This window comes from Perca flavescens, chromosome 3 (assembly GCF_004354835.1).
Source record: "Perca flavescens isolate YP-PL-M2 chromosome 3, PFLA_1.0, whole genome shotgun sequence".
NCBI lineage: Eukaryota > Metazoa > Chordata > Actinopteri > Perciformes > Percidae > Perca > Perca flavescens.
Genome location: NC_041333.1, coordinates 40012729 through 40023420, shown reverse-complemented (window position 1 = coordinate 40023420; position 10692 = coordinate 40012729). Strand labels below are relative to the sequence as shown.

Below are 10692 nucleotides of genomic sequence, written 5' to 3'. Positions count from 1 at the left end.
TGATCCGGTCTGTGATCCACTCAACATCCTCTGATCTCCACACAAATCATAGTCAAAACAATTATATATAATTATATATTATAATGGAAAAAAGTCATGAAAAAGTCATAGTATAGTATGTTGAAAGAAGTGATAAAAAGTCTTGGTATTGTGTGTCAAAAAAAGTCTTATAGTTTGTCGAAAAAGTCATAGTATAATATTTCGAAAAAGTCATACAAAGTAAACATTTATGAATTTGGTTGTAAAACAACCGGGAACCAACACACGTCAGAAACAGAGATGGTTCTGAAGTCCTCTGGAGAATGCAGGCATCGATCCCACTACCTCTCGCATGCGAAGCAAGCGCTCTATCATTTGATTTGATATATGGATCAAAAGTAAAAAAATAAAATCATAGTATTGCATGTCAAAAAAAAAGTCATAAAAAGGTCATAGTATAGTATAACGAAAAAAACGAATAAAAAATTCATAGTATAGTATAACGGAATAAGTCATGAAAAAGTCATAGTATAGTATGTCGAAGAAAGTCATAAAAATGTCATAGTATAGTATTTCGAAAAAGTCACACAAAGTAACAATTTATGAATTTGGTTGTAAAACAACCATAAACCAACACAAGTCAGAAACAGAGATGGTTCTGAAGTCCTCTGGAGAATGCAGGCATCGATCCCGCTACCTCACGAATGCTAAGCAAGCGTTCTACCATTTGAGGTAATTCCCCTGCTTGATGTATGGATCAAAAGTAAAAAAAATAAAATCATAGTATAGCATGTCAAAAAAGGTCATAAAAAGGTCATAGTATAGTATAACGAAAAAACTAATAAAAAAGTCATAGTATAGTATAACGGAAAAAGTCATGAAAAAGTCATATTGTAGTATGTCGAAAGAAGTAAAAAAAGTCTTGGTATTGTGTGTCGAAAAAAGTCTAAGTATAGTTTGTTGAAAAAGTATTAGTATAGTATGTCGAAAAAAGAAATAAATAGGTCATAGTATAGTATAACAAAAAAAGTAATAAAAAAAGTCATAGTATAGTATGTCGATAGAAGTAAAAATAGTCTTGGTATTGTGTGTCGAAAAAAGTCTAAGTATAGCTTGTTGAAAAAGTGATAGTATAGCATGTAAAAAAAAAAGTCATAAGAAAGTCATAGTATTTCGAAAAAGTCATACAAAGTAACAATTCATGAATTTGGTTGTAAAACAACCAGAAACCAACACAAGTCAGAAACAGAGATGTTTCTGAAGTCCTCTGGAGAATGCAGGCATCGATCCCACTACCTCTCACATGCTAAGCAAGCGCTCTACCAATTGAGCTAATTCCCCTGTTTGATATATGGATCAAAAGTAAAAAAATAAAATCATAGTATTGCATGTCAAAAAAAAAGTCATAAAAAGATCATTGTATAGTATAACGATAAAAGTCATAAAAAAAAAAATTGTATACTATCTCGATAAAAGTAATACAAAAGTCTTAGTATAGTATTTCGATAGAAGTAAAAATAGTCTTGGTATTGTGTCGAAAAAAGTTTAAGTATAGTTTGTCCAAAATGTCATAGTATAGGATGTCGAAAAAGTCATAAAAAGTAACCATTTATGAATTTGGTTGTACAACAACCATATACCAACACAAGTCAGAAACAGAGATGTTTCTGAAGTCCTCTGGAGAATGCAGGCATCTATCCCGCTATATGCTAAGCAAGGGCTCTACCATTTGAGCTAATTCCCCTGCTTGATATACAGATCAAAAGTAAAATAAAATAAAAAAAATCATAGTATAGCAAGTCCAAAAAAGTCATAAAAAGGTTATTGTATAGTATAACAAAACAAAAAAACTAATAAAAAAGTCATAGTATAGTATGTCGAAAAAAGTCATAAAAAAGTCATAGTATTGTATGTCAAAAAAGTCATAGAATAGTATGTCGAAAAAAGTCGTGGTATAGTATGTCGAGAAAAGTCATGAAAAAGTATTATATAAAATATTATGTCAATTATGTCAATCATTTTTTTATTTTTTGAGAATTTCATCTGACTGAGGGGAGGTCAACAGCTGATTCTCCGCTGAGATAACACGGCTCCCAGAAATAATTCCACATTGTCCAGAAGTGGAAGTATTTAGCAAAATACCTGCAGCAACAGTGTCTCTGTGAACCTGAGGGCTGTGTTGTCTGGAGCTTTGTGCTCCTGGTAGGGTCTCCCAAGGCAAAGTGGTCTCAGGTGAGGGGCCAGACAAAGAATGGTTCAAAAACCCTATGAGTGATCGAGGTAGAGATGGAGTGACCCTGCCCGGAGGAAGCCCGGGGCCCCCGTCTGGAGCCAGGCCCAGATAGTGGGCTCGTCGGCGAGCGCCTGGTGGCCGGGTTTGCCACGGTTACCCGGCCGGGCACAGCCCGAACAAGCTACGTGGATCCTATCTCTCCAGCCCATGGGCCCACCACCTGTGGGAGGAACCGCTGGGGTCGGGTGCGCTGCCACATGGGTGGCAGTGAAGGTCAGGGGCCTCGACGGACCAGACCCGGGCAGCAGACGCTGGCTCTGGGGACGTGGAACGTCACCTCTCTGTGGGGGAAGGAGCCGGAACTGGTGCGGGAGGTGGAGCGCTACCGGTTAGATCTGGTGGGCCTTACCTCTACGCACAGTCTCGGTTCTGGAACCGTACTCCTGGATAGGGGTTGGACTCTTTTCTTCTCCGGAGTTGCCCAGGGTGTGAGGCGCCGGGCGGGTGTGGGGATACTCACAAGCCCCCGGCTGAGCGCCGCTACATTGGAGTTTACCCCGGTGGACGACGCCTGCGGGTTGTGGGGGGGGAAACTCTGACTGTTGTTTGTGCATATGCACCAAACAGGAGTTCGGAGTATTCGGCCTTCTTGGAGACCTTGAGTGGAGTCCTGCATGGGGCTCCAGTGGGGGACTCCATTGTTCTGCTGGGGGACTTCAACGCACACGTGGGCAATGATGGAGACACCTGGAGAGGCGTGATTGGGAGGAACGGCCTCCCTGATCTAAACCAGAGTGGTTGTTTGTTGTTGGACTTCTGTGCTAGTCATGGATTGTCTATAACGAACACCATGTTCGAACATAGGGATGCTCATAAGTGTAACTGGTACCAGAGCACCCTAGGCCGAAGGTCATTGATTGATTTTATAATCGTTTCATCTGATCTGAGGCCGTATGTTTTGGACACTCGGGTGAAGAGAGGGGCAGAGCTGTCAACCGATCACCATCTGGTGGTGAGTTGGGTCAGGGGCTGGGGGGGGGGGGACTCTGGACAGACCTGGTAAGCCCAAACGTGTAGTGCGGGTAAATTGGGAACGTCTGGAGGAGGCCCCTGTCCGACAGACTTTCAACTCACACCTCCGGTGGAGCTTTTCGTGCATCCCTGTGGAGGCTGGGGGCATTGAACCCGAGTGGACAATGTTCAAAGTTTCCATTGCTGAAGCTGTGGCGAGGAGCTGTGGTCTTAGGGTCTTAGGTGCCTCAAAGGGCGGTAACCCACGAACACCGTGATGGACACCGGTGGTCAGGGAAGCCGTCCAACTGAAGAAGGAGTCTTTCCGGGATATGTTATCCCGGAGGACTCCGGAGGCAGTTGCAGGGTACCGAAGGGCCCGAAGGTCTGCAGCCTTCCCAGGCGGAATTCCCTGATGTAGTCAAACAACTCCACAGTGGCAAAGCCCCGGGGATTGATGAGATCCGTCCCGTAATGTTCAAGGCTCTGGGTGTGGAGGGGCTGTCCTGGTTGACACTCCTCTTCAACATTGCGTGGAAGTCTGGGACGGTGCCAAAGGAGTGGCAGACTGGGGTGGTGGTTCCCCTTTTTAAAAAGGGGGACCAGAGGGTGTGTGCCAATTACAGGGGTATCACAATTCTCAGCCTCCCTGGTAAAGTCTACTCCAAGGTGCTGGAAAGGAGGGTTCGGCCGATAGTCGAACCTCGGGTTGAGGAGGAACAATGCGGATTCCGGCCCTGGTCGTGGAACAACGGACCAGCTCTTCACTCTCGCAAGGATCCTGGAGGGAGCCTGGGAGTATGCCCAACCGGGTCTACATGTGTTTTGTGGATTTGGAGAAGGCGATGACTGGGGTCCCCGGGAGATACTGTGGGAGGTGCTGCGGGAGTATGGGGTGAGGGGGGTCTCTTCTCAGGGCCATCCAATCCCTGTACGACCAAAGTGAGAGCTGTGTCCGGGTTCTCGGCAGTAAGTCGGACTCGTTTCAGGTGAGGGTTGGCCTCCGCCAGGGCTGCGCTTTGTCACCAATCCTGTTTGTAATATTTATGGACAGGATATCGAGGCGTAGTCGGGTGGGGAGGGGTTGCAGTTTGGTGGGCTGGGGATCTCATCGCTGCTCTTTGCAGATGATGTGGTCCTGATGGCATCATCGGCCTGCGACCTTCAGCACTCACTGGATCGGTTCGCAACCGAGTGTGAAGCGGTTGGGATGAGGATCAGCACCTCTAAATCGGAGGCCATGGTTCTCAGCAGGAAACCGATGTAATGCCTTCTCCAGGTAGGGAATGAGTCCTTACCCCAAGTGAAGGAGTTCAAGTACCTTGGGGTTTTGTTCGCGAGTGAGGGGACAATGGAGCGTGAGATTGGTCGGAGAATCGGCGCAGCGGGTGCGGTATTACATTCAATTTATCGCACCGCCAGACAAAAAGAGAGCTGAGCCAGAAGGCAAAGCTCTCGATCTACCGGTCAGTTTTCGTTCCTACCCTCACCTATGGTCATGAAGGCTGGGTCACGACCGAAAGAACGAGATCCAGGGTACAAGCGGCGAAATGGGTTTCCTCAGGAGGGTGGCTGGCGTCTCCCTTAGAGATAGGGGTGAGAAGCTCAGTCATCCGTGAGGAGCTCGGAGAGAGCTGCTGCTCCTTTGCGCCGAAAGGAGCCAGTTGAGGTGGTTCGGGCATCTGGTAAGGATGCCCCTGGGCGCCTCCCTAGGGAGGTGTTCCAGGCACGTCCAGCTGGGAGGAGGCCTCGGGAAGACCCAGGACTAGGTGGAGGGATTATATCTCCAACCTGGCCTGGGGAACGCCGATCCCCAGTCGGAGCTGGTTAATGTTGCTCGGGAAAGGGAAGTTTGGGGTCCCCTGTTGGAGCTGCTCCCCCCGCGACCCGAAACCGGATAAGCGGACGAAGATGGATGGATGGATGGATGGATGGACCTGCAGCAACGGGGTTGCAACGGAAGACGATGGAAAAAGGTTTTATAGGCCCCGACCGGATGCTGTGTTCAGGGGCCGTTGAGCGAATGGGGATCCAGAGATCTCTGGAAGGTGTGAACTACAAGGATGTAGTTTTTTAGAGTTTTGACCACTTTGGCAACTCCTTCGTGGTCATTCAGCTATTTTGTGATCTTTTCCTTTGGGGTGGGGCGACCTGAGTTTGGTGACAAGGCCGTGGTTTTTCCACCTAGGCCGAGACTCAGGACAACGGCAGATAGGGCCTTTTGTGCTGCTGCCCCACGTCTGTGGAATGCCCTCCCTGACATCTTGAGGGCACCTCAATCCACTGAATGTTTCAAAAAGGTCTTAAGATATTTCTTTTTAGCAAAGCTTTTGGTCTCCTTTAGATTTTTTTTTTTCCATTTCTTTTTTAGATTTGAAACTGCTCTGAGGTCAGTTTAATCTGAGGCCTTTTTGGTTAAAATCAGGTTCAACACAACACTGATGTGTTTCACCTGTTGTATCACCTGTGCCTTGTTTGCTCGTTACCTCCAGTATTTAGTCTCTGTCTTTTTTCCCTTGTCAGCTCATTGTGTCTTCTGTGTCGGAGAGGTGTGAATTAGTCGGCCTGTTTTTGGCTCTGTGATGTTAATTCCTGTGGTTCCTGTTCTTCTTTTCTTTTTTCCAGCCAGGAGGAGCGCTGGACTGCTGAGGCTCTGCAGGATGTGGAGGAGACTGCTGGGCCTCACTAGCCAGTAACCTGCAAAGAGAGCAGGTAGAGTTGTAATATTTCTAAGAATGATGGCCCCTACAAACAAGCTTTTTAACATTCTGTTACCGAAAGTCACTCAAATGTTTAACGTACATTTGTGTTGTGTCCACTCAGACCACCAGTCCTGCTGCTTCACCTGTGAGGAGGAAGAGGAGAACAAAGGAGAGTTTTGTTCCCCTCCTCAGACCAGGCTGGTCCAAGTTTCACATGCTGATGCTTTCTGCACATCAGGACTTACAAATGTGTAGCAAAGTAATATTATTTAATCTGATTTTTTTTTCATCAATATAACCCTGGGTAAATTACACTTTGTGTGTGCCCATGCAGACTCCAGCAGTCCTCCTCATCTCTTGGGACGATGAGGCTGTAGTGGTCTTCTCTTCTGACACTAACCAGCCTGGGACTATAATATGCTGAGATGGTTAATACATCCATATTGTCAATATCAAACGTTGATATGCATAGCAAAGTAACCCCACTCTTTACTGTGTGTTTCCATGCAGAATCCACGTCCCACTCCCAGGCAGGAGAAGGACCAGGTGAGGAAGGGGAGGAAAAGCAGACGTGAGGGAGAGAGAAACGGGGGGGTAGTTTTATTTTTATTCCCATTCCTCTGCTGCCCGCTCAGTGTCCCAGCACCATGAGGCTGGTGAGGGACCACCCTCGCAGCCAAAAAATGTGGTATGCCCAAGATCAGGTCGTCTGGGCATACCATGTACAAGGGCGTGAGCTTTGGTGCCGAGCCTCGGGTCTCTCTGTGGAGGACTTGCTCAGGGACATAAAGGAGGCCCAGCCCAGCCCCACCGTGACTGCCACCCTGGTGACCACCTCCCCCTCCCCATTGCCTTCAGGTTAGGGTTATTTATCTACTGTATCTATCTGTTGAACTAATTTACGGTTATTTTTCATTGAATTGACAGTCTCTCCACTTTCCTCTGACATCATCCCTGCTGTTGCTCTCAAGTGCTTCAGCTGCACCTGCCCCCTGGTGACCCCTCCCCTGGTGACCCCTCCCCCTGGTGAGCCCAACTGACTGAAGAAGCAGAAATACACTGGTGACCAGCCCTCTGTGCCCCCCCGGCAGGTGTCCACTGCCCATGTGCCCACCCAGACCCCCCCCCTGCCCATGTTTGAAGAAGCAGTTCCTGATTTAGCAGCAGCGGGAGCCAGAGAAGAGGCATTGAGTGCAGCCAGGGACCTAGATGCCCCCCTCCACCATGCCCCCTGTCCACAGATGCCCTCCCCTGCACCATGCCCCCCACCACTCACACCCCCACCCACCATTTAAATAAAATGAATGCATTTTTTTTTAAACTTTACAAAAACTACACAACTGTTTAATCTGTGCAAACCTGTCCCATGCTTTTATTTGTTACATTTTTAAAGCTCTTGCTTCAATCACAAGACTTCAACAATTGAATCATTATCCAGGTAAGCACTGACTTCATGAACACCATATAAACATACAATACTGACCGTGAGACCAGCTACTCGTCAACATACCATTCTCCACAAAGAATTCCAGTTTTCTATTACACTCTCAGTTATTGACAACTGACCTCCCAACACTTGTCTAGTGAGGGATCATTTATCTGAGCTTTAATGAGAGCCTCCCATGTAAGCGGCAAGGGTGCAGCAGTATCAGGCACCAAAACTGTATCTGTAACCTTTTCACCAGGCTCAGCTGAAGTACAGCTTACGGGTCCACCACCAGAGGTCCCACTTTCCCCAGAAAGGACCGAAGCAAACAAGGCGTCAGGATCAGTGACTGTGAACAAGCCGTGTCTCTCAGTATTCTCACTGGGCGCTGTTCCTCAGATTTACCTGAAAGAAGACACACAACCATTAAAGATGAACAGCCTTAGGCGGTTTCTGAAACGACCCCCCCCGCTGCTGATTCTTCCAAGCCTCACAATTGGCCACCAAGTGACCGGGCTAACGGCAGAAGAATCATAATTTATCAGCCCTAGGATGCGATGGAACGCTGTCGTAACGCACCGGAAGATCTGATTTTTGGGGAGCTTCACGTGGAGAACTGACGTTTATTAAAAACTGACTTATGCGTGAGCATAAACTCATCAGCAAGAGTGGCAGCTTGCTGCAGGGTTGAAACTTTGTTTAAATACACTGTAGTACGCTCAGGTACGCAGTTTTCTCCAACATCAGCTCACGCATAGAAGACAGATCGGCAAGCTTACATGCTGCACACCACCTGTCAAAAAGGATCCCTTTTCTCCCCCAACATATGACTATGGCTTTGTGCTTTCTTAAGACTGCAGAAATGCTGTCTGTAGGCCTCAGGCACTAACTCGTATGCCTGCAAAATGGCACCTTTAACTTTGTCATAAGTGAGCCCGTCCTCGGCAGACAAAGAGGAGCAGGCCTCTTGAGCCTTATCTACCATTTCACACTGCAACAAGATAGCCCACACATCCTTAGGCCACTGTAAAGCAGCAGGGATCCGCTCAAATGCACCACGGTAAGCTGGTGACTTTTTAAAAAAAAAGGCACCAGCGACATGTGCTTAATCACGTCAAAACTGACAGCCGAATTGGGAGAATGTGCGCCAGCAGTGTTACGAGCAGCTCCCAAACCCGCCAGTATTTCCATCTGAGGCTTCTTTAAAGCAGTCTCCGCCTCCACCTCCAACTCCAACTTCTTCGACTCTGACTCTCTGCGGAGCTGAAAATCCCCCCCCTTTCCTCCTTCTCTACCTGAAGACGAATTAACCGCACCTTTAACCTGGCACCCAGCTTAGACCCCGGAGATGAATCAACAGACACGGGTTCAATCTGCAGCAAAGTGACTGGCTGTCGTTCAGCTCCCTCATATCGAACAACCGGAGTAACGGGCTTATCGGTCTCATCAGGTGCACTCACCTGTAGATCAAGGCCACTCACAGGTGCAGACAAAGAGAGAACTCCCTGACTAACGAGGCCAGTAAACACAAAAGCCTTTAGCTCAGCTTTTCGGAGGGAAACTGACACAGAAATGCCATAATATTCCACAATCTCATGCGGATCTTTCTTTGTACACTTATCAAACTTACCTAAAGTGGGGTCAGACACAAATGTACTTAATTCAAAAGCTACCATCACCCGTAACACAAGCACAGACACACTGAACACGCTAAGTTTAATGTTTGATATTAATGCGCCCCAAACAATAAGTGTCCAGCCTCGCCTCATGGAAACAACAACTTCCTCAGAACCTGCCTAACCACCACTAAACCCTGTTTATCTTCTGGAGCCGTGCCGGGCTCGAGGCAACTTACAGGCAACACATCAGCGGCCGAAGCCCTGAAACGCCAGCCCCCTTTGGAGAACGCCGTCTCCGCCCAGGATTGACTCCGAAAACAAAAAAGGCAAAACAATAAATGAGTGTCCGAAGGAAAGGCTGATTGGGCCCAGCTGGACACTACCCTATCTAGACCGAGGAAGCAGTTTCACAATCACACACCAGCAAAGCTACGGAGGTAAACATATCAAACAGAATAACTTACCGCAACAGACAATGAAAAACGTGCAAAGAAAAGATCCCCGACGAGCTCCCAAAAACTGGTACGTCCCTTATCTGTCTGGGGGTGGAGGAGCCAAACAATTTAAAATAACAAACCCGGGAGGTCTGAACAAAGGAAAGAATATATTATACAAAATAAACAAGACGATCTTCATAAGGAAGACGATTACTGGCTCTTAGTCGCTGGCTTGATTCAGCTTCTCATGCAGCTCTCCTCTGCTCACTCTGCTCACACACAGCTGGCTTCCACTGCAGCTTCACTCTCTGTCACTCTCTCTGGCCATTTAACACCTTCCCTCATCAGCTGATCAGCTGCATCACCAGCACACACCTGAGGAGAATCATACACACACACACACACACACACACACACACACACACAGACAGACAACACAGCAAAACAAAACACGGCATGTAACAACCTGTTACCACGGCAAATGCTTAAAAGAGTGTGGTTAAATGAAATAGGTTAAATGTATTTGGTTGATTTCTGAGGGATACACAGGCTGCCATCACTTGTCAGACACAAGAGGGGTGAGGGGGGGGGTCCACAGCACACTGCCAGAAGGCTTTTCTGCTTGTTTTCAGAGTTTGTCTAAAAAAAAAACTGCATTTTTCAAATTGACAAAATTTGCACTTTTTGTAGGCGGACAAAAAAGAACATTCTTAGAAAAATTTTGCACAGTAAAAAAAGTCATAGTCATTGCTTTAGTATGACGAAAAAAGAAAGTGGGGTTGTCACCTCCGCGTCCTCCTCATCTCCCAATGAACAGGTCAACCCACCACCGAAGAAGAGAGCCAGGGTCAGTGAGGCCCTCCTGGACTTCATGAAGGAGCAGGCAGTGGCTGAGAGATACATGTCTCTCTTTGACAAATTGTAACCTGTTAAATGAAATGTATTATTTTAGTTCATAACTGTCATTTGATAGTACAATTATTTTCTACATTACATTAATTAAATAAATAAATAATACTGACAGATTGAGATTCAGTCTGTATGGTTTACACTGTGGCATGTTATTTAACTGAAGGGAAGACATTACAGCTTATAATGGCATTCTTCTTTCTAAGTAAAGTAGTTGATTTAATGTTATTTCCGTTGCCATTGCCATTCTATGAAGTGTGTATTGAAAAAAACAAACAGCTCTTAATCACAATCATTTGCCCTTATTACAAAACAATTTAACTTATAAAATGAAGAATGTAACAGATTGCAACAACAACACTTTAATTTCACCGGA

General features: G+C 46.5%; 2 long non-coding RNA genes across 3 annotated transcripts; one reads left to right on the top strand and one right to left on the bottom strand.

Annotated features, from left to right (window-relative positions):
- Positions 1–5756: 5756 nt before the first annotated feature.
- Positions 5757–6513, top strand: LOC114553289 (uncharacterized). 2 transcript variants are annotated; one of them, XR_003692281.1, is made up of 4 exons: positions 5757–5772; positions 5849–5935; positions 6047–6184; positions 6436–6513. It is a non-coding gene; the product is annotated as an uncharacterized LOC114553289 (long non-coding RNA). The 2 variants fall into 2 exon arrangements; XR_003692280.1 differs by having other exon boundaries at positions 5763–5935.
- A 798-nt stretch (positions 6514–7311) lies between these two features.
- On the bottom strand, positions 7312–9702 carry LOC114553293 (uncharacterized). The gene is made up of 3 exons (XR_003692284.1): positions 9622–9702; positions 9435–9509; positions 7312–7756 (listed from the first exon to the last, which is right to left on the bottom strand). It is a non-coding gene; the product is annotated as an uncharacterized LOC114553293 (long non-coding RNA).
- Between the last annotated feature and the right edge of the window lie 990 nt (positions 9703–10692).